The sequence below is a fragment of the Larus michahellis genome, chromosome Z (genome assembly GCF_964199755.1).
Source record: "Larus michahellis chromosome Z, bLarMic1.1, whole genome shotgun sequence".
Taxonomy (NCBI): Eukaryota; Metazoa; Chordata; class Aves; order Charadriiformes; family Laridae; genus Larus; species Larus michahellis.
In genome coordinates this window covers 3,593,600-3,614,802 of record NC_133930.1, presented here as the reverse complement: position 1 = coordinate 3,614,802, position 21,203 = coordinate 3,593,600, and the positions used below count along the sequence as shown (strand labels likewise).

Here is a 21,203-nt window from a genome sequence, read left to right as displayed (position 1 = left end):
ACCGGTGGCCATTTCCAGCCGGTGAAAGCTGACTCACAAAGTACTTTACCAACAGGGTAAATAGAGCCGTACCCATTTCGGGGGAGGAAAACTGAAGTTGAGAACTGAAGGCTTTCATCTGTCATCACCACTGGCAGAGCCCAGGTCATCTCAACCCAAGCCCATTGAGTCATGCTGCCTTCCACCCCTCTCCAGCCAAGGGTTGGGCTACCAGCCCCCCGGCGATACCTGCCCTGGCTCTGGCGGAGCTGGCTCCTATAGTGACGCCATCACAGCTCGGTGCGGTGCCCAGCCTGCTCTCTTCAGCCTTGTTTCTGTTGAAAAGTATTCCCAGGTCTAGAGTGGTAGCTCTCCAGCTTGCCTAAAGCATGGTTTTCCTCCAAAGCTTCTTAGTTTTTGTCTCCTTTTTACAACTACCTCATTCCAGTTAGTCTTTTGGGGCTATAGTTTGCTTAAAAGTCAACGGTGTCAATAAATTGCCTGTATGGAATATAATGGTGAGTGATGAAATGGCCACGTCACACAATCATGGAATCACAGAATGCTTTGGGTTGGAAGGGACCTTTCAAGGCCATCTAGTCCAACCCCCGTGCCATGAGCAGGGACATCTTCAACTAGATCAGGTCATTCAGAGCCCCATCCAACCTGACCTGGAATGTTTCCAGGGATGGGGCATCTCCCACCTCTCCGGGCAACCTGGGCCAGTGTCTCACCACCCTCAGCGTAAAATATTTCTACCTCGTATCTCGTCCGAATCTCCTCTCTGTTAGTTTAAAACCATCGCCCCTTGTCCTGTCGCTACAGATGCTACTAAAAAATCTGTCCCCCATCTTTCTTTCTAAGCCCCTTTTGAGTATCGAAAGGCCGCAATAAGGTCTCACCCAGAGGGTCAAACTGGAGGAGTGCTTTGCTGTCATCCGACACCCAGTGCCCAGGATTTCCCGCATCCCTCACCCTAACGCCCGTGAAATTCCCCTGCTGCTTCTCCCACGCCACCGACGAGCCATTCCCGCCCGCTGCACCCCTCGAAGCAGCATCGCAATCCTCTGATGCAATTAATATCCATAATAAGGGATTATGGAAAAGAATCCCATTGGCAAGCAAGGGGGGGAAGAGAGAGATGTTTCTGGGTTACTGGGATATTTCCTGGCCAGCCGTGCCTCTGCGAAACGCGCTTGTCAACGGTTAATTTGACTCCGTTCTTCGGCAAACCCAGAGTTATTGATGTCCCTGTCTGAGATGCTTTCTGTCACCCTGAGGAGGGGTCTGACAAGATCTGCCTTGCCTGGTGTGGATGTCCATCCTTCATCACCCGTCCCAAGTCCTTGCGACGCCTCTGCCGGCTCTTGGCTTGGCCTTTTCAGCAGCTTGACCTTTGCAAATGCCCACATGTTTCCTCAGGGCTAGAATAGTGGCAATCCCTTAAATCGGTAATTTCTTCTTGCCTGGGTAATCATACTTTGCATTTCTAAGGCCTCTTTAATCGAAAGAGGTAGTCGGGAATTAAATCACGGGAGGAAAGTCATGAATTATGTCCAGGTAGCCCCATTATGCAGCTGAGTTATGTGAAATACAGGAAATTAGGGATATTATTTAAGCGACACGGGAGGTCAAGGAGAAAACCCAAGTGTTCTGCGTTACATCTTCTCATCTGCAGCGCGGAAGGCGGCATCAGAGCTGGATTTCAACCCATATGCGGCAAAACAGTCTTCATAAGCCCGGTTCTCCGGGAGTCCCGGACCCATCCTGTTCCAGCCCTCCGCCGAATACCAGTGAATTTAGCCTTGACTTGAAAACAGCCTTGGCACCGATCGCTGAGCTGGATCCAAATGCCCTTCTAAAAATAACTGAGAAGTGGGGGAAGGAGCCTGTCCCCGCACCCGGCGTTTCGAAACCAGCTTCTCCTCTTGCCGTAGCAAAGCGTCGCTTCACCCGTGGGCACCCTGCTCTGAAATTTGATTTTTATGTATATGTAGGAGAGACTATTGACAGCTTTGTGCTGCCTTTTTTGCCGCGAACATCCCGGCTGGCCGCATTCACGTGCCATCACCTCACTTTCTCTCTAGTTTTGCAGCCAGGTTATCTCACGCCGTAAGATTTGGGTGGAGGAGGAACCGCTGGAGCTCCACGTCCAACACCGCCGGCCCCACCCTGGGCACGGACAGACGTCTCCGCTCTAGGGAAGGACGGCAGAGCCACCACCCAGGCTCTCTCAAGATGGGAATAAAGACCCCGTCTGTCTCCAGTCGTTGCTTCTACAGTAAGTCTATTATTTGGGTTTTTAAAGGAGGTCTATTTGCTTTCAGCTCAACTGCAGCCCCGGCCAGAACAATGCTCTCTCTGATTCTGGCAGGAAGATTGTTGACCCAACTCTTTTAAGGGTTTCTTTTCCTCTAGGAGTCTCGGATGGAGCATCCAAGCACTTGATGGCCACGGTGGTATTTTGCAGGCCGTTTCTTTGAAACCTGCTGAGGGCATCACTGCGTCTCCATCCTGGGAGACATCCCCATCGTCCCACCTGTGCCGGAAGCCCTTGGGGAAGAAGAAAGGAATTCCCTTCTTCTTTAGTTTATTTTTTCAGTACCTATCTGTATGTATAAGTGAGCTTTCCGCACAGGGGATGTATAATTTGAGCAGAACACAGTACGTTGAATTTTGCCTTCAGCTACGCTCTGTGAAGCCAAGATTTGCTCCGAGCTAGCAAAGGAATGCCAAGCTACCACAACGCTACAGCTACGAGCAAGGTGCTCTGTAAATATTCCGTATTTCCCCTTCAACACAAGAGGTTCCCATCGTTGCTAAGACGTTTTGAAAGGTATTGCCAGGGCGAGGGTGGAGTCCAGCACAGCATCTTTTTGGTCACAGTTTGTGTTCTCAAACATCTTCGCGTCCCCGGCTGCTCTTTTCCCATCTCTTGCTATTTTCCCGGGACAAAAATCTTGAGGCTGGAGCATTTCCCGCTGGCAGAGATCCGCCAGTTCCCATTGAACTGGGAGAGAACTGAGGGAGGCTCTTAACCTCTTCCCAGAGATGCTCGGCGCTTTCCCGGGAGCAGCCCTAAGAGGATGCTGAGGCAGGATACGGTCCTGCCCGGGCGGGTCCCGGCATCTTGTGGACTCCGTGCTTGGCGGCACCAGGAGCCAGGCAGCCTGCCCCAATTCCCTCCGCTACAGCGATGGAGGAACTCCCCTGACACCTCACCACCTCCCTAAATACACGCTTTTAATAAAGAGCCAATTTAATTTCCCAAGCACTGAGTCATCTCGTGTTATTACCTGGCGTACGGTACCCAGAACAGCAGCCACAGCATCTTTTCCTTGAAAGGAGGATGTTTCCATTCCCTCCTCCATCCCCGGCTTTTCACAACTCCTCTCTCTTTTTTTTTTTTTTCCATTTTAAGTGGAAACCCTCTCCTTTCCCAGTTTCCCTCCAAGGGGATGAAGCCAGAAGCAGGGATAAAAGGAGCGTGCACGTCGGAGGGGCTGAGGGGAGCAGGGCTGCACCCAGGCGGGGACGGGACCAACAGCTCCACTTTGCTCTTTGGACCCGGACCCAAGCCAGCTCCTGGAGAAAAGTCCCCGGCTTCCATAAAGCTGTGCTTTCTTCCTGCTGGGACGGGTTAATAACAGACGCCATGACCAGCGTGACCGTGGAGCTTCAAACCCGCGCGAGGTTGGCGTGAGATGGCAGAGATGGCACCAAAAATCTCAGGCCGGAGGTTGCCCGCTGTGATCCGGCACCCACCTGGGCTCCCGGACCGGAGTACACCCACTCTCCAGCCACCTTTCCGTTCCCAGCCAGGATGGAGGAGAGCAGCCGGTGGCATTTTGCGATGTCACCGGGTCAGGGAGGCCTTGAGCAGGTTGGGGCAGGAGCGGGATGCTCGGAGAGGTCCCGCCACGCCAGGAGCTGACGTGCCCACCCAGGAGCAGGACTTCACACATGCCAGCGTGTTCACACCGTTAATATGACTCCTACGGGCCGGCGTTCTCCAAAAAGGGCGATTTGCTATTAATAACGAGCTGAGATGAACTGTTGTCAGGTTAAAGTTGACAATCCCGATGGCACTGGCATTTCAAAAAAAATGCTCATTAATTAATGCAAGAGCGGATCCTACCTTTTTTTTTTTTCGCCAACCTTGCCCCCTGGAAGCATCCCTGGGAAATCCTGGGGGCTCTTGGCTTCGGGGCTCGGGGGGCTGGAGGGGATTTTGGGGGTCTGGAAGGGATTCTGGGGGTCTGGAGGGGATTTCGGGAAGCTGGAGGAGGGGATGAGCCGGAGAAACGGGATGCGGGCAGAGCTGTCGCCTGCCCCGGTGAGCCCGGCACGGCAGATCAGCCTTCGCCGGAGCGATGCTATTGGCGCTGGGATTAATAATTAAACCCCCTAGTACGATCACGGATAAAAATACGAAAAATCCAGGCAGTTCCCCTTTGCTTAAAATACGACAAAATAATAATAATAAAAAAAAAAATAATGAAAAAAAAAAAAATCTGGAGCTAAATTAACAATGTGCTCGCCCAATTATAGCCACCCTCCGGTGAATAGAAGGTTGTCATGGCAACCTGCCCAGCAAACGATACGGCCAAAAATAAAGCACAGCGGGGAGAGAGATCTTTTGAATCCGATTTTGCCGTCAAAGTAGAATTAAGGTTTCTTCAGAGGCCAGCTCTTCTGGCTAATTTACGGCTGCGGTTCTTCCGTTGGTGTTCATTAACGTGATGCATTTATCCGGCTGAATGCTACGGCCGAACTAGAGGGAGAGCGACAAAGAATCCACGGCTGGAAATAAAGTTACCCCTTGAGGATAACCCAAACAACAGGAGAAGGGGAATGACGAGGCGGGTTGGGGTTTTTGAGAGCCTGGTGGAGTGAGGAGAAGGTGGTTTAAATCGCCTGTAGGAACATTTCCAAGTGGCTTTGAGCAGGTCTGAAGGGGAGAAATGGATCCAGCTGGCTAGGAGGGTCTTTAAATTCGGGTTTTGACATTTCTGGGCTCGGAGTTTTGGGTATTTTGTAGAATCGTAGAATGGTTTGGGTTGGAAGGGACCTTCAAGATCATCTCGTTCCAACTCCCTGCCCTGGGCAGGGACGCCTCCCACTAGACCAGGTTGCTCAAATGAAGCATTTCCGTATAAAACTGGAAGAGGGGAGATTGAGATGAGATATTGGGAAGAAATTCTTTGCTGGGAGGGTGGTGAGCCCCTGGCCCAGGTTGCCCAGAGAAGCTGTGGCTGCCCCATCCCTGGAGGGGTTCGAGGCCAGGTTGGCCGGGGCTTGGAGCAACCTGGGCTGGTGGGAGGTGTCCCTACCCATTCCATATGGAACTAGATGATCTTTAAGGCCCCTTCCAACCCAAACCATTCCGTGATTCTATGATTTATATGGAAATCCTTGCCGTTTCCTTCCTTTAAACTCAGCTTAACCCTCCCTTCCCTAAAGCCTGGCTGGATGTGACTGACCACGGAGGAGGAGAGCCGGGAGAAGACGGGGTCTGGGGCTGAATCCCGACGGATGCAGCTTCGCTGGTGAGGGAGACGGGCCAAAAAGGCGATTTTACAACCTTCAACGCGGGGGGGGGGGGGGGAGGGGGGGGAGAGAAAAAAAACAACACCGCAAAAGCGGGGTCCGAAATCTGGGCGCTTTAACAGCCGCGGTGGGTGGGCTCGGTGGTTCCGGGGGGGATGGGGGTGATGAAGGCTCCCCCCCCCCCCCCCCCCATTCCGTGGCGCTGGGGAGCCGGGCAGGCAGGGCGGCGGGACGCGGACTACATCTCCCGTCAGGGCCCCGGCGGCGGAGGAGTCAGCGGAGGGGGCCGGGAGGGGCGGGGCGGCGACGACCGCGTCACTCTCCGGCCGCCCCGGCCCGTCCCTCCGCCCCAGCCGGAGCCGGGTGTCTCCTCACGGGCGGGCGGCGCCCCGGGTGCCTGTTTCTGTGTCGCTGTCCCCTCCTCGTCCCCCCCCCTTCCTCACCTCAGCCCGGCGCCCATGAGCCTCCCGGAGGGGGTCTGACACCGCCCGGCACCGCAGCACGGTAAGGCCGGGGCGGGGGGGGCGATGACACAGCAGCCGGGTTGGGGGGGGGGGGGGCGGAGGGGGGGGCGACGGACGGGGACACGGACGCGTCCCGCCTTTTGTCTCCCTCAGAAATAATAATAGTTAAAAAAACCCAAACCAAACCAACACCCAAACCCCACGCGTGGTTGCGCTCTGGGCAGCGAAGAGCGCGGCTGGTTGTGGGGTTGGGTTTTAATGTTTGCAGATGGAGGCGGGGGGGGGGGGGGGGGGGGAGATGGGGGGGAGCTTCGGCCTCTCGGCGGGGTTCGGCCTCGTCCCGTCTGGGGTTTTTTTTCCTCTTGCCTCCGCTGACGGTTTGTGCCTGGACGTGGGGCACCCCCCTGCCCTCCCCCCGAATTTTCCCTCTCCTCGCCAGGGCGAGCGGCGGGAAGGGCGGTAACGGGGACCGTGGAGGTGTGGGGCCGCAGTCGGGTTCGGCTCTCGGCCTCTGGAAGCTTCCTGGCCCGCTTCGTTAGTCCTAACGAAGGGCATGGCTGGCCTCTTACTCCATCTCCCCCGGCGAGCCCCGCCATGGACAAAAAGGAGAGGGGAAACCCCTCGGAGGCAAGCGCTCGTGCAGTCCCTACCACAATTAGCCTCGTTCATCGTTATCCCCTTTGCAGCAAAGCTGGGGGTGGGAGGACGAGAGCCGTGGCAGCATCCGCAGGCACAAAGGTACCGCCTGGTTTCACCCTGAGCATCTGTACAGGGGGGACATCCCCCGCTGGGATGTCCACTGCTGTGTGGTCCAGAGGCGGGAGCATCTCCCACCTGCTGGGAGGTGCTTTCCCCATCCTTGGCGCAGGGTTGGGTTTGGGTGTAGCAAGCGAGGGCTCACCAGGGACCACGTTTTGTTGTTATTTTACGATTATCGTTTTCCTGCAGAGTCACTCTGGCTGCACGTGGTCTCGGGGACCGTGGGTGACAGGAGGGGACAACAGATGTTAGTGGCAGTGGAGCAGCCGGCAGGCCTGGGACATTTTTTGCTGCAGCTGCCCCCAGCAAAGCCGTACGCCTGGAGGCACGGTTGCTGTATGTCTCTGGCATCCCAGTGCCTCCAAACTTGGTTCTGGGAGTTGTTTTTCCATAGAATGAGACTAAGATTCATCTCCTGGGACTGTTCCCTGTGTCAGGCTCCACTGGTAGAGGTGAGTCTCCCCACCATAAGACCCCACACTGGATGAGGTAGCAATCCCTTTAGATTGGAAAGGGGTAGGTGCAGTTTCCCAGCATGAGGAGAAGGGCTGGAGTGCCCCGGCCTCTCTGGAGACCTGGTGGGTCCCCTGCAATAGGCCATTTCCCCATGTCCATGTGTGCCACCTTCACTCCTGCTTCCGTAATCCATGCTACTCTTCCTCCACCACTCAGGCAGGTGAAGGATGAAGCTTGAAGTCACGGCCTTGTGAACAGAAACGAAAGACATGGGAGGAAGCAGAAGATATACTGAGCTTCTACATTGTTTCTCTCAACCCAAAGATACCAAAATAAGACCAGGTGATTTAATAGTCCCTCCTCTCCAAAATCTAGGAAGGTCTTTTGATGGTGGACCATCCTCTGAGCAACCGGACACTGGCAGGGGGTGCCATGCAGGATGGATAGGGAAGCATCCTGCTAGGCTTATGGCTTCTGGGACCATGACAAGCAAGCATTCACACTTTGTGTCTGGTGAGCGGGGGGAAAAAAAAAACCAAACATTTTATTGTGGCAATCCACGTTATTTTTCCCCATAAGGACTGTAAAGGCTTTGCTCTGCCCTTGCTGATCCTGAGGTCCAAGAGCAAAACCTTGCCCTGGATTTTATTCCCTCGAGCCTTGAGTAAAATTTGTAGTCTGTGGCTTCCCTGTGTTAAGTGTGTTATCTTTGGCAGAGAGATGAGCAGTGCCTGTTTTGGGAAACTCAGGCTGTGCTCGTATGTAAAGCTCTTTCTCCCTGACTTCTGTCCGAGCCCTCCTTGTGATGCGGGTACTGCATCGGCAGGCTCTGCGAATTTAAGGTGTCATGGTTAAAGTGCTGTGGGACTTGTGCAGCTCTTAGGAAGCATTTTTTTTTATTGTTTATGAGATCTCAGGTTGCTTTTAAAGGAAAGCAGAGGAGCAGCTGCAGGTGAAGGTGATGAAGGTGAAGGGAAGTGGCTTGTCTCAGGTGAGCTAGAGGGTAAAGCCCAAGACCCAGGAGCTCACTGGCTGATGGAAGACTTGAGGAATCATTTGTGGAGATGAACTGAACATCAGGTCTGCCTTTGCAATGGGATTTGGGAGAGGAGTGAGCTACCTGAGGGCCTTGGCTGACTGGGACACCTTCATTCCCGTAGCTGACTCAACTTCGTGCACAAATGGGATTGGAATGGTATACGGAGGGTTCCTGAGAGCCGTGAAAAATAATGTGCAAAGCGTGAAAACTTACTTGATAAGTTGTTAGCCCTTGATCCAGACTGTGAAAGGGAAGATGACAAGGTGCTGAGCTTTATCTCCAGATGTCCCTCCTTCAGCGCTTGGTCTTGGATGCGAAAAAATACTCTTTTTTTTGCTCTCTGAGCGTCCTCACTTTGGGGTGAAGTGTTCTGTTGAGTTTACTCTACCATGGCCTCCTGATGAGGACAAATTTTGCTACGCTGACTCTCCCCTTCGTTTTTATTTTGGGTCTCTCTCTCTCTCTCCTGTTTCTCCTTGCAGCCGTCCTTTCCGCTGCTTGGTCTTTTCCCAGCAGGAGCAGTGTGAAATTGTGGTAGTTGTCACTGTTTGAGTTTTTGCCCATAGGTCTCTACAGAGCGGCAAGAAAACCCTCCTGGACCTTATTTAATTTCATGTTCTTGCTGGTCAAGTGAGTCTTTGAGGCCCTGTGTATTTGTGAGGGGCTATCCCTAAAAGTATAGCAAGACCCTGTGGTTTCTATGGAAGCTGGGGCCAGCAGATGAGCTATTTCAGGAGCTGTTTGGGGCACATTTAGCATGTTGCTCGACTATTTCAAGGGAGCCGTTAAATATTGCTCATGATTTCATTGTTCTTCAGTTTGGCAGAAGTCTTAAGACATTTCTTTACACATGCCATTGTTAAGTTTCAGAGTTAACAGTCTGCTGCTCTGTAGCTCACAGTCTTCATCGGGTTGGGGAAAGGACAACTGTTCCCGTCTCAAAAATCTGGAAGCCTTGAGGCTTCTGGACAAGTAATCTCCATAAATGCTTTGCGATGTTCTCACCTCGGAGAAGGTGCAATTCTGCTACCTAAGTGTAATTAGCGCATTACTGAGTCAGCCGAAATAAAGGGCTAGTGTGGCTAGCCAATCATTTTCTGTTTGTTTGAGAGACTGGCTATTTTATTTTTATTTATTTATATGTATGTGTGTGCATATGTATATACTTATATATATAGTTATTTACAACGTAAATGCCTTGCTGGTGATCCTAAAAGAAGCGTGTTTCCTGCTCAGCTCAGACTGAAATAGGGATGACATTGGGTGTTCTCAAAACTCTTATGTATTTAACCATCAACTTTCCCACTGAAAGGAGTGGTTTTGTTTCTTCCACGTCTGCCTTGGGCTGTGCCATGGTCGGTCTTGGCTTGCAGGACTCTGCATCGTCTTCTGCAATGTGGAGGTACCCCGGAAGCGGGCAGGAATGGGGATGGTGTCTCTATAATGGATTGGAGATCTTTGCTGTTTCGAGTTAGCTTTTGGAGACTCCTTTGAGGGAGTCCATGGACCTCTGAGGCTTCAGGGACCACAGGTTGAACAGGAGTAGTCTCCTGCTTATTTCAGAAAGACTCCTGTCTCCTCTTCTACAGAGGCAACCCTTGGCCTCCCCGTCCCCCAGGCACGTAGCAGTCGTGGTACAGGAGAAGAAAAACCTGTTTCCTTAGGTGGTAAGAGAAGCTGTGGTGACACAACTAAACTTCTGCCTCTGCTATCTCTGCAGGACCAAATCCTGCCGTGCCTGTCGGCCGGGAGCATGCCGCAGGAGTATTTCATAACGTGCAGCAATTTATCGAGGGCGTCTCCTCTGTGGCCATCAGCACTAGCTCAGCTTCGCCTTCTTCCCCAGCATGGTTGCGTCTACCATGCCGCTGGGTGGTGGTGGGTGTCATCTGCATCTCTCAGGTGGCAGGAAGGAAAGGTTTATGGGTGGGATGATGTGCCTGGGATGGGGAGCGGAGGTGAGCGGCTGTGTGGTGTGCCTCATCCCTTGGTGTCATGTCATGCCTGGGTGACCTGAGGATGCACGTGGGTGCCCACAAGCTTTTAATTTCTCACCGGCAATTTTAGTTGGCCTTAATGCAAAAAAAAACTCGACCAACCTTCCCCCTCCCTCTGGATCTGACCCATCTTGCTGGGACTGGTTTGTACAACCTGCTTCACCCCGGGAAGGCTTCACCACTGCCAGAGCCTGCCCCGTGCCAAAGCAGAAGCTACAGCAAGACACACAGCTGCCACCAGCTTCCCCAGCCACCTGCAACAGGGAACCATGAACAGGGTTTGTAATTAATTCTGAAAAATGCTTTTGAACTCATGGAATCCTGGAGGAGCTGTGTTGCTTGGCTTGTGTTCGCCAGGACCTCGGGAGAAGCTTGGGAGAAGCTGGTGTTCACTACCAGGCTGTTGCCATTTGTCTGCCGCCGGTTTTATTGGGTGGTAGCTGGCCCAGGAGGTGGGCAGCTGGGTTGGTGTGGAAAGGGTGGAATGGAATGGGAGGCTGCGGCTCAGCGGCGTGGCACGTCACAGCAGCCTGGGTCTCTGTGATCAGCTGTGCCATGCCACGCAGCAGGGATGGCATCCGGTCCATCCCCAAGCTAGCATTGAGAAGGTCTTCTGCAAATAAGTAGGTACGATCCCAGGGGTTTTGCATCGTTAAATTAAATCTCACAAGTCTGTCTTTGCAAGTACAATGCTTTTGAGCTAGAACGTTGCAGATTTGCTAGAACATTTTGAGCTAGAAATGAATTGCAGATGTTTCGGGGGTCTTGGCTTTCATGAGCATTGAGCATCTCGTTTGTGAAGCCAGACCTTTGCCGGCTGGCACGGAGCTGGTCACGGGTGGTAGAGCCACCAGCGAGATTGGGGCTGGGGCAGCTGCTTTGCAGAGCTGGACTCGCTCGTGGCTGTGGCTGCAAGGTGCTACTTCTGCTATGTGGTCCGTGGAGATGTCATTTTGGGGCCACCAGCTTCTGCAGGTGGCTTTGAAGGGTGGTCACGTCTGCGAAAACACATCTTGGTGTTTGCTTATGGGGGATCTCGCAGGAATAATCATGGGGTGAATTTTAAAGGATTTTTTTTTTTTTGTCCTGTAGAGAAGTGTGCACTCCGATCACTGGTGGGACTGTGGTTTGCTCTAGGTCCAACCAAGCCAGTCTGAAGCAGTGGTCTGCAAATGCTCTTTTGCTTTTGGGTGCTCCTTGCATCACCTGGCCAGAAGCAAACCCCTGGGCTGGAGGGCTTCTGGGCACCGCGTTTGGCTGCAATGAAGCCAGAGGGGATTTTAATAACGTGGCATCAAAACTACCATCTTGGGTGTCTGGACAAGAGAGGAAAAGAAAGCAGGAAGGGTTGTGGTTGTGCTGTGGTTGTCAGCTGGAGTTAAATAACAGAGAAATGTTTTATGTTTAAGGTGGTGTTTGCTTTGCATGGTGAGAAGAGACGGGGGTGGATGCCTGCACCCATGGGAGCCGTATTCCCTTGCATCAGGGCATATCGGTGATCCAAGAAATGCCTCTTCCCAGCCAGGCGATTGGCTTGGAGGTGTCTTTGATTACATTTTTCTCTGGCTCAGGAAGCCTGGCTGGTGATCCTAAAACTTGCAGCAATAATTTTTGCAGCTGGAGGCTTCACAGCAGGATGCGAAGGCTCGGGATGCGTTTCAAAATGATTTCTTTCTTTTTCTCGCCACGTCCATGTCTCATCCTTGCAAGCTAGTAGGTGAGTTAGGTGGAGTTTTCAGGGGCTGTGGGGTCTCACCACAATGGCTATGGATGCCTCTTAGAGGAAGAGCAGGCCACGGATATGGATGAAGAGGCTGGAGAGCTGCAGGGGACCAGCTGTGATGAGGTGTGATGTATGGCTTTCTCCAAAGGCCCCTTGTTTTGGGACCAGCAGTTTCTCACGTTCCAACAACAGCTCTGAAATGAAACGTACGCTTCTGGAAAGCTCTTCTGGTGAACGGCGAGTTTTCCATCCCTCCCTGCATCCCTGCCCTGTCCATCCCTGCGCTGGCCTGACAAAGGCAGAGGAGCGTTTTTTCCTGCCTGTGAGGATGCTCGGAGCAGCGTCGGTGGCAGGCAGGACATTGTAGCCCTGTGGAGCACTCGTTGTCAGCAGAGCCGCAGCATCCTTCTCCGCTCGGATGCTTTTAATGCACAAATTCACCCCAAGGTGCCGGTCCCTCTCTCTCCCTCCCAGGTTTCGGAGCATCTGCAGAGCACACATTGTCTTTCTGGAAATCGGCTCCAAGAAAGGATATTTGCATGGCTTTTCTTCTTAATATATTTGCATTACATGGGGTGAAAGATTTATTTATCCACTGCAAACAGCCACTTTGAAGCTTCTTTTCTATATTTCTGTGGTTTGATTATTATTTTTTTTTTCAATTAACAGAAATGAGGCTTATGCACTCAGACTGGATGTCACCCGCAATTTCTCCAGAAGCTTTTTTAACCTGGGGACTAATTTCAGCCAAACTTGACAGAGGAGTGCAGGTCTTAAAGATAAGAACTTACAGGCTGTAAGAAAGAGGGTGGAAAAGGGAAATCCTACAAGGAGAGGCTACAGCAATCGTGAGCTTAAATATTATCTGTCTGGCTGCAGGCGGGTCAGTTAACTCAGAAGTGGCTTTAGTAATTCACTACATTTTCTTTAAGGAAATAACCCAAATCACCTTGAACATGGGGAAGGAGGAGCTGGCTGTAGGGATGCTGCCTGGGCGGGTGTGGTGGGATGATGCTACGTGACCTTTAAAGGTCCCTTCCAACCCAAGCTATTCTGTTCTACGCTGCCACGCTGTTGTCGCAGCGCTTTGTGCTTGTGCACGACCACCGAGCTTGCAGAGAGAAGCTGGTGGCTGATTTCTTTCCAGAGTCTCCTGCCTGTACCGGTATCCCGCAGTTCAAAAGTGTTTTCCAGCCTTGAGCTTAGCCTCGCCGCGTACCTGCTGGGATGGATAATCAGGTATTATAGCGTTACTGCTCCTAATAGGGGCGTTTCACGTGCTGCCACCTAGAAGCTCATGTAGAGCGTTTGCACACTGGGGAGTGCATAAAATCTGTCCCTAAAAGCTTGGCCAGGCTTGCAGGTGTTTCCCATCAAGACTGAGGTCATGGTCGGCAGCATCGCCTGGAGGAGACAACGCAGCAGCACAGTGGCTTTTCGGCACCATCTATGGTCTGTGAACTTGCCTTGCAGCTGGAGCTGCTGTTAAAAGTGATTAGTGACCCACCTCCCCCCCCAGTTCCCAAAGGAGCCAGAGATGATGCTCTGCCCCTCTCTGCTCCTGACAGCCTTTCCCATTCCAGCTGGAGCATGAGGCTGCCTTTTCTGTCCCTTCCCCTTCTGCTGTCACTATATGCACTTTGATTTACTTTTTTTTTTTTTTTTTTTTAAACTGGGGATTCTCTTCCTTTTTTGTCAGCTTGGAGAATGATTTTCCTTACGCTCCTCTCTATTTAGGGCTCTGGGGGAGGAAGTGACTCAGCCTTTCCCCTGCTCCAGTTTGCACAGTCATCCCTTGCCCGCTTTGCCGAGGTTTTCCTTGAGCACCTTCGGTTACGCTCGCTTCATTCAGCAGGAGCCCGTCTGCCTCCTCACCGCACGTTTCGGTGGGGAAGGGCGCGGTGGGGGAGGATGAGCCGTCAGCAGGAGCTTTCCCTGTGCCAGGAGGATAGTAACGCAGCGAGGAGGACACGCTGCCAGACCTGCAGCAGCTCCAGGTCTCCTGCTCTGCTGCCCATCTGTGAGCATGGACGTCTGTGGAGATGCAGGCGAGTCCAGCCAAATGAAATTTTGGGGGCTAGCCTAGTCATACTATTAAAAAAAAAAAAAAAAACGGATGAAATTTGGTGGCACGGACTCACCAGGGAGAGGGGAGTGAAGATTACTCCGGTCGTGCTACCAGCGCTGCTGAAGGATGCCATGCTCGCCCGGGCACTGATGGGAGAGGTCTGCGTGGATGATGGATGCACGATGACGCTCGCTCCGTGCAGGACTGCTGCCAGCTTGCCTTTCACGGCAGAGCTGAACCAGTTGCTAAATACCAGGGAGGAAGCATCGCTTGCTCTCCGCAGGGCTTTGAGACACTGCTGCTCAGCAAAGGAGTCATTAAATCGTCTGCCACTCTGAGTGATACCAGGCATTTGGCGTGCCATGTACTATATTAAAAACAAGTGCATTACTTTCACGTTAATTGTTCTCCTCTTCTGGAAGCCAGCACAGCTGACTCTGCTTCTTTTTAATGGGGAGAAGGGAAAATAAAAAGAAGAAGAAACTCCCAAGCCCCCCAAAACCCAGAGAATTAAACCCCGAAAGCAATTTTGCTCTGCTTAGGAAATTCCAACATGCGCCAGTTATTCTTTTGTTTTATAAGGTTGTTGGAGTAGGAATTACCTTTGTCTCGAATTATTCTTCTCTCAAAGTATTACTCCTAAGAGTAATAATTTGTATGTGGTAGGATCCTTGCTGAGGATGTATGTGATGGGATCCTTGCCCAGGAGCTCTTACCTCCATGGCAGCAGTCCCATGCCTTTGCTGTCCTTCACTGATGGTCGGCTCTCCCGGGTGGTCTCTTAGCTCCTTGTTTGGCTCTGGCTGGGAGCAAAGTCTTGTGATTGTGTGTTGCCGAAGGTTGGGAGAGGCTTGGCAGTGTTTCTCTGGTAGCTTATGGTAATAGGGCTACCAGTGCTTCATAACAAATCCTCACTCTTGGTCTGTGTGGTGCACGCAGCGGAGTTTGATCCCACTTTGACATGGGTGAATTTCAGTCAATGGTGAATTTTAAGGTTCCACAAGCCTTTGGTAGAACATCAGTAACTCCAAATATGGCCTTACTGAAGCTCCTGTGCTGTGAGCAAGGACTTCTCTGGTGGTCACAAGTTTCAAGCTTTTTTTTTTTTTTTCCTGCATGTTAACGCCTCATTTGGCACCAAACATTGTAGCTCTTGATACAGACCTTCATCATGACCCTGTTGTGCCAGAGGCTCGAGGAGAACTGAAAAGCAAGGCCTTTTGGCACGCTGGGTGGTAGTCTCATGTCACGGGATCAGTGCCAGCAGAGCTTTTAATAGCTTGGTAATACTGTGTTTGCTCAGCAGGGCTAGACCAAGCTTCTGCAGTGTGGCTGGAGCACTTCTAGGGTCCTTCTAAGTACGTAGGGAGTACCTGGGAGTCCTCATATTGAACAGCGAATGTGGTTTTCTGGTAGCAAAGGTATCTTGTTGAGTGTCCCAAAACAGGGCCTTGACTAGCACAAGATCTTGGGGAAAGGAGCGGGCAGCCCAGGACCCAGAAGTGATGTCTGATCTTTTTTGGCATCTCTGAATCAGACCCGTCCAGTTCAGCCAGATGTTTCTGGAGAAGGTGTGGTAACCTTTCAGGATGGATGTTTCACCTACCCCTCACGTTACTTACCTTCTCAAGGAACTGTTTGCCATGGAAAGTGTGCGGAGGAGGCTCTCTGGGCACTGCCAACCATAAATACACAAGGAAGGAGTCTGGTTGGAAAGATGAAGGAGGCACTTTGTAAGGAAGCCATCTCTTTGGTCTGGGAGCCAACAAATATGGTGGTACACTGATGGGGATGCTGGTGGTTAGGCTCTCTCTACTAAGTAAATGTAAACTCTGAGAATTTCCAGATATTTTTACAAGAAACCCCAGGAAATGAAGCCAGTTGCTTCTTGTAATACCCATGTCAGATCACACGTCTTCTCCTTCCTCAAGTCTCTTGCTCCTTGCCCTGGGCCAACCCGTTGCAGCAGGTGACGCGTGGGTGCCTGGGGGCATCATGTTGCCTGTTCTGGCTGTTGTGAGACACCACAGGTGTTAAAGTCAAGTTTTATGGGAAGTGGTTTAAATTTGCTTCGTGATAACGTGGCGGCTGACGTTGTGAAAGAACTTGTAATTGAGGAGTTGTGGAAATGTAGCGGCTGAGATGAATATTTGCGTGGAGGTGGTCGGGTGTGCTGGGAGGTCTGAAGTTGGTCATCACCTAGAAATGCTTCAGTAACCCAACTTGAGCTTTACTTGCTTGTGTTCATCTTTTTTTTTTTTTTAAGAAATCTAACCAAATCAGAGCAAACCCGTCAGAGGCTGTTAGTTAACCAGCATGGTGGTGGTTAAGCATCTGGTGGTGTGACTCTCTGATCTGTCTCAGTGGAAGTCAAGAGGTGGATTTGTTGGCGAGTCCTCCCCTCCGTCCCTTAATGCTTCCTAACTTTTCCACTTGTCGACAAGTGTTACACTGAGCTTGATGTGAAGTGTCAGCCAGTAAAGCCTTCCTCCCCTTCTTCCCACAGGTTAATAAGCCTCAAACTAAAATTTTTCGCTTATTTCCTTAATTCTGTCTGTTTATCCACTTTATTACAGTAGACTTGTCTGTTGCGTGCTTCCAGATTCTCTTGTTGTCTCTTCCATATCATCCAGGGACGTGAATGAAAAGCGTTGTCCTTGCAACACCTACACTTAACTCAGACCATACTAGTTCTCTTCCGAGCATCTCTGTCTATTGATTAAAGCATTAGGAGGAGTGTCAGCTTGGAAGCAGTGGGTTTGATTAGCTAATTATTTTAACAGAAAAGTGATGAACTTTGATTCAAAGTGCACGAGAAACTGTGGCTGCTGTTTTCTAACGTGCTGGAGGGAGGTCGGAGTACCTAACCAAATGAGAGCCTCGGGCGGGAAGCTAACGAGAGGAGTTTGCTGTCTGAACATGAGCATCCTGCATGAGGTCTTCTGCATGACCTAGGAGCATGGAAAAATATTTGTGTGTATTTACGGGGGGCTGATGGTTTTTTGGCTAGGGAGCTCTAGTTCTGCAGGAACTTCGTGGTTGCATGAAACATGTACAGGACAGTTGAGCCTGTAGGATGCCCTTCTTGTGTAAAGACTGGGTTTCACTGTTACCAGTCAATCAGTGAAGTACTTGTGTCCTGAAGGACTTCACATGGTGGTGGAGTACTCGGCAGTTGGCCGGTGGGAAAAGCTTGCTGGTATCAACACGCCTTGCTGGAGGTGTGGTCTGAAAGTAGGAGGCTTCACAAGAGCATCTCATGTCATTGGGTGGTGTGTGGGTTGACCTTAGCCGTCCAGGGAGCTGATGTAGGGGCAAGCGGGAATACTGGTGAGGTGTTTGCAAAGAAGCAGCTCGGAAAAAATTTTGGAGAGACCAGTGAAAGGAGTATCTGTCTCCACTGTTAAGAAAAGCAAGTGGTTTTTGGAAGGGGCCGGGGGGTTGATTCAAGTCACCATGCAAAGGGAGACCCTGAAGACCAAGCAGTAGGTGACTGGTTTCTGTCTTCTGGATTGGAGGTTGGGCCCTGGTGTTGGACGGCCAAATTGGAGACAGATGATGGCTCTCGTGTGATACAGATGGGGAGGAAGAGGAGGGGGGGCGGGTCAGGGCAGTGTGCGTATCCTCCTCTTTGGTCTCCCTTTCCTGTTTGTTTGGTCCGGTGTCAAACATCTGGATGTGAGCTCGGTCCAGCTCCCACTCTGGGGCTGTAGCTGGGGCTCTTTCAAGTCCTTGAGCTCTGACGCTGCCAGGATGGGCAGAGCTGATGTCAAACCATCCAGGAAGGAAGAGATGGGTAATGGAAAGCCTCCAGCTCCCTTTTTACAGGGAAAAGTGCATACATAGCCTATACAGCGCTTGCTGCGTGGGACCATCCTCTTTGCCTCCTGGAGCAGAAGGCTTTGCTCGTTGTGTGTGATTATTGTGTACTTGAGCTTCGTGTCAACCTCTTACCTCTCCTAAAGGTCAACCTGGACTTTCAGGCCACTTGCCGCTGGGAAGAAGTTTATTCTGGCTCTGATTAAGCTGGAGGTCAGACCTGGTGGCTTTGTCCTGGAAGTCTGGGCTGAGGGAATGTCCCCCTAGGCAAGATCCTGGAGTTATTCTGGATTGAAAGAAGCTCTGGAGGTCCTCTGGTCCAGCCCTCCGCTCAGCGCAGGGTCAGCTTCTGTGTCAAACCTGCCTGCTCAGGGCCTCGTCCAGCTGCGTCTTGATGCTGTTTCCAAGGATGGAGATCGCACATCCCCTTGGGTCACCTGTTGGGTGCTGAGCCACGCTCACAGTAAAGGAATTTTCTGATATCCCATCGGAATTTCCCATGCTGCAGCTATCGATCCTCAGACCTTGAGGTGTGCAGCTGCTGTGGTTTGCAGCTGGAGAAGGCTTTCTGCTACCGGTCTTGTCCATGCTCCTGCAATGTTGCTGTTGGGTTTCTCAGCTCCGCGGGGACATCACCACTTTCCAGCAAGGCAGCAGCGCGTGTGTGCCTGTGTGCAGCGAGAAGGCTTATCGCCAACTGACCTAATTATTATAATCTCGCTCTTCCCTAGATAGCGCAGGTTTCCTTGGCTCTCAGGAGGCTTCCCTGGTTTCTCCAAGCTGCTGTTTGATTTCTCGTCTGTCTCTTAATAATATTGTTCATTTGTTCGGGCTAGGTGAGCCAGAGGATAAGGTTTGTCGCCAGATATAGTGCAATGCCTGTGAACCGCTTTTCCTGCTCTGATGGCCATCCTGCTGGATTTGGTGGCCGAGCCTTTTTTTTGTTCCCTATCCCTTTTTTTTTTTTTTTCTGCAAGACGCCTCCTGCTGCCCTGCCCTCCCTGCTGTGGATTCTCCCTTCTCTACGTGCCCCCTTTCCCTTCCGTAAAGGGTTTATTTAGGTACAGATATAGGCCAGCTACCTTTCAAAGGTGCCAAATTCTTTTTTCAGCTAGACAGGGATTTGCAGCGTTTTAACAGGATTTAACAGCTACTTCAACATCAATAAAATAAAGCCTAGGAGAGGGGAAAAAAAAACCAAAACCAAACCAACCCAGCAACAAAACATTGCATCTTAGGGTGAGTTCCCTCCATTCATAAGCTTAATTTTCTTCCTGAAAATTTAAAGTTGGGAATTCTCCCTGTGCTATCTGAAAGCCTCTGCGGTCCCCGTCCGGCAAAGAATAACCCTGTATAACTCGGTGCCTCCTTGCAGGGACAGGGCTTACCACTAAGCTCCCCGGTTAAACCACCTGATGGGATCAGCAGAGGTTAGCAGCACCGCAGGGGCTTGGTGGCAAAGGGTTTGAAAAACAACAAGTCAGCAGCATTATCCTGAAAACCTGTTTTGTTTTGGGTTGGTTTTTTTTGGTGGTTTTTTTTTTTTTTTTATCCCGTTGTCATGTACAAGATCCAGTTTGACCTGAAAAGGGAGCAGGAGAGGTTGCAGCAAGGCATCATCCGAGCATCAGTGAGGCTTTATCTGCACTGGGGGTTCTGCAGCCCTGGGTGTTATCTTGTGTAATGACTGATAGTCTCCGGAGAGTAAATATTTCCTCCTGGGGCAGAGCAGCCTGTGGAGGAGCTGGGAATAAGCCAAAGCGGAGGCATTGCTAGGAGGATAAAGCCCGAAAGGGCTGGCAGTGGGGTTGTGCTTCATGTCTCACCTTGCCTGCAGAATTGGGGCTGAAGTGGTCCCCCCCTCTCTTTGGGGGGGTGTGAGTTCCTATTTTCCTAATTTTTCTCTTCTTTAAAAAAAACCAAAAGTGATATATGTGACCCTTTCCCGAGGTTCCTATGAGTTCCTAATATATATGTTACTTAAAGTAACACTTAATATGTGCTCTGTCCTGGACGGCGTCCTGGTGGATACCCCAAATCATCCTTAGATATTCTGAATATTCCTAAATATCAGCCCATAGGACAAATAATTGATACGAACTGTATTTTTTTTTTTCAGTTAATTAACCTGTAGAAAAATCATAAGGATAGTCGTGGGGGATAAGAGGATTTTTAGCTGGGGTCAATCAGGGTAGATATTTTTATTTCATTAAAACAGGAAAGAAAATAAAGTCAAGTCACATTTGCTGTGTTCAATCCAAAATGAAATATGTTTTAAAGTAATTTACAGCATGACAAAGAGCTGTGGAAATTTAGCGTACATCACTGTGAAATAGAAGTAAAAATCTTTTGTTTAAAAATACCAAACCCTAAAAAAAAAAAAACTCAAAAGAACTTTTTCCAGCATTTTCTTCCCAGCATTTTGGCTGCAGTGATTTGACCAAAAGTATTTAAAATTCGCCAAGCCAAAGCTGGGCTGCTGGCAAACAAGTGATTTTTTAAAAAAAATATTGTTATTTGATGGGTTCAGCCTTTTACTTCTGCAAAAAGGGATTCAGTTCGTCGGATGAGTGCAGGCAGGGGAGGTATGTGACCCTTGTCCCGCACCGGAGGAGGGGACACGTGGGACTTGAGCGCCAGGTCTCACCTCACATTCCCGGAGCTGGAAGGCATTGGGCTTCTTCTGGACATTGTGGACATGTGGGGATGCTCACCAGCAGCAGGGTATCCCGGTGGACCAGGGGTTCTCAGCAAGCATAGAGGTCCTTCAAGTTCCCTTTGGGAGGGAAAAGCCCCGAAGAAAACTCTAGTGGGAGTGGGGAAAGCCTCGGCGTTTTGTGGTTATGTTAGCGGTGGTTGCATCTTCCTCTGAAGTCTCCAAGTGCTTGCAGTAACTCGGGGCTAGGCACAGAATTTGTTTTCTTGATCCTTCATATTGTATAATTTATTCCAGAAGTGTCTTTTCCAGTCCCTCGTTAAGCTCAGCTGCTTAATTGGTGGGTCACAAAGATCCCTCAGATGCCCTCATCTGACTTGCACTGTACAGGCAGCCAAGAGCCGGCAACAACGGGCTTCCACCTGCAAGGCCTTTTAATGTGAGATACCATCTGGGTATACAGCGTTATGCACTCTCTTGATTGATCGAATTCTCCCTTATTTCTTTTCTTTTCTTATTTTGCCCAAGTTAAATAGTTTGGGCTCTTTATTTGCATCTCTGAGGTCGAAGGTACATGAATAGCAGGCATCTTGCTATGATGTTTCTGCTGAAAACTGCTGATGCTGCTCCCCTTTGCTGCAGTTACAGTCCTCCTCTTGTGTTCTTGTTATGATTAACTTCGGGGCTGTTAAT

At 50.8% G+C, this 21,203-nt stretch overlaps 1 protein-coding gene and 1 long non-coding RNA gene across 7 annotated transcripts in view; both read left to right on the top strand.

The window, feature by feature from the left end:
* The first annotated feature begins 1,859 nt into the window (after positions 1-1,859).
* Positions 1,860-3,250, top strand: LOC141736188 (uncharacterized). Its single transcript, XR_012584918.1, has 2 exons — positions 1,860-2,260; positions 2,398-3,250. It is a non-coding gene; the product is annotated as an uncharacterized LOC141736188 (long non-coding RNA).
* Positions 3,251-5,826: 2,576 nt separating this feature from the next.
* The window catches only part of CTIF (cap binding complex dependent translation initiation factor), a 155,745-nt gene continuing 140,368 nt past the window's right edge, over positions 5,827-21,203 (top strand). For 4 of the 6 annotated variants that reach the window (XM_074570414.1, XM_074570413.1, XM_074570410.1 and 1 more), the window contains exon 1: positions 5,832-6,033. The gene's annotated coding sequence lies outside the window, so the exon portion shown is untranslated. Of the gene's footprint in view, positions 6,034-21,203 lie in introns of all 6 variants that reach the window. The other 2 variants (XM_074570407.1, XM_074570411.1) reach the window with 1 other exon arrangement.